Here is a 2,289-nt window from a genome sequence, read left to right on the forward strand (position 1 = left end):
GCTTCCTCCTACAGATCCTGACACATGCGCCTCACTGATGAACTGGGAGGCTTTCCACTAGTTCCAGCCAGGCCTTGATGGGCTTCACGTGTTCCAATCAACCTAGCTATCTCCACTGCTTTCTAGAAGGATCTTAATTGGCCCAAGGTGTCTTGATTAACCTGAAACAACTGCCGTTTGGTTACCATGGTACCAAGGATTTGTTTAGCCTGGGGCTAACATACCTGTTCCTCACTACTTTACTATAGCCGTCTTGCCTTGCCCCGTCGCAATGTGTGACAAAAGCTTATTTGTGCCAATTGGCAAAGGGGTCACTGTCATTCACAAGCAACTGCTGTCTCAGACCTGACAAATTCACCACACCTAGGACCCAGAGCAGCGGTGGTGGAATCTTCCTTACAGTGGGGGGGCCACCGGCGTCCGAACTGTGACGCCCCCATGACACCCCTTTCCCCCCAGCCCTCACTCACTCCGCCCCTTCTCCCTGAGGCCCCAATCTCACACCGCCCCTTCTCCCTGATGCCACCCCTCCCTCCGAGGCCACACCCACAGAACGCCCCTTCCCCCAAGGCTCCACCTTGTTCCCCCCTCCGTCGTCCGTTCTTAGAGCTGCTAAAAAGTGCTGGGCCCATGGCCCTCTAAACCCCCCTCGTCCTGCACCCTGACACACAGCCAGGCAGGCAGCAGTGTGTGTGAGTGTGTGTATGTGACAGAGACTGCTGGGCTGTGCTGAGCCAGTGCGGGAAGTGGGGGCTGATGTCGGGGCTGTCCCCCTCCCCCTGACTCAGGACTGGGGTGTCCCAGTCCCCCTGACTCAGGACTGGGGTATCCCGCTCCCCCGACTCAGGACTGGTTGCTTCCAGCAGCTGTCTGAACTTAGGGACAGCGTGCCAACACACTCACTCTTCCACAACACACACGCTCCCCGAACACACACACTGTCTGTCCCCAACACACACACACTCTCTGCCCACCACGCCCACGGCAGCTGAAAAGCAGCTGGCAATCGAGTCGGATGCCCATGGAACAATGGGATAGAGAAACCTGCCTCGTGTGGCTGCCCACGAGGCATTGCAAACCCTTCCCAAAGCACCCTGCGGCCAGTTGCACAGTGGGATAGCGTCCCACAATGCACTGCTCTCTGTGGCGATCCAAGAGCTGCTAGCCTGGATGCGCTCCGGTGACACAAGCAGCCTAGTGTGGACATGCAACAGCGGCTTAATTAAAACGCTTTAACTAAAGCAGCATAACTCTGTCGTGTAGACGTAGCCTGGCTCCCACTGGGGCCAAGGATGCTCAGGCACTGAAACTGAAGAGCCACAACTTCCTCCGTAGTTGGCAGGATTCAAACCTGCACAGGGAGACCCCCCCAAGGGGTTTCGAGTCCACCACCTTAACCACTCAGTCACAACTACTTGCTTTATAGAGCGCTCTCACGACACTCTAGTTCTGTTCTCACTGAGTGATCGTTTCCAATTGTTTCCTCAGACCAGCGTCCACAACACACTCACTGCTGTGCTGTTGTGTAAGTGTGCCCAGGGCTGAACAAGAATTCCTGCTCGTTTCCCTTCTGGCTGGAGCATGAGGAGAGTGTGTTTGTGGCCAGTGATGTTGCTGTAGATTGTTGTAAAATTCCTGCCTCGATAATTCAGACAGTCCCTTTCCCGTCATATCCCCAGTACATCAGTGACTGTAATAGCAGGGGGCAGGTTTTCTGTGGGGCACAGAGCTTTGCCAGGGGGTTGGTGTCTCCTTCCTTTCCTCACCCTGGAGGAAACTCAGCTTTTCGTTCCATCTTTAATGTGTCATGGAATAACAACAGCAGCATGAAGAAAGAGGTGGGCAGGGTGGGCCTCAGGGGAGGGGCACAGAGGTGCAAGTGGTGGGCAGGGCAGGACGGAGAGGCATGGGTGGCAGGCTGGGTGGGTCTCATGGGTGGGGCTGAGAGGTGGGAGCGGCGGCCAGGGTGGGTCTCAGGGGAGGGGTCAGAGAGGTGTGGGTGGCGGGCAGACCTTGGGGTAGGGGGCGGAGAGGAATGAGCAGCCGGCAAGGAGGCCTCGGGGAGAGAGGAGCGAGTGAAAGGTGGACCAGCAGGCCTCAGCCGAAGAGGCAGAGTGGGGTGGGAAGAAGTCCTCCTGTTAACCCAGTGCTATCTACACCGGGATTAGGCTGATATAACTGCATTGCTCAGGGAAGGTAAAATTTTTAACACCCCAAGTAATGTTGTTACTGACTTAATTTTGTAGGATAGACCTGTCCAAAGAATCACACACACACCTTGGGAGTAAA

The sequence above is a fragment of the Caretta caretta genome, chromosome 28 (genome assembly GCF_965140235.1).
Source record: "Caretta caretta isolate rCarCar2 chromosome 28, rCarCar1.hap1, whole genome shotgun sequence".
Taxonomy (NCBI): Eukaryota; Metazoa; Chordata; order Testudines; family Cheloniidae; genus Caretta; species Caretta caretta.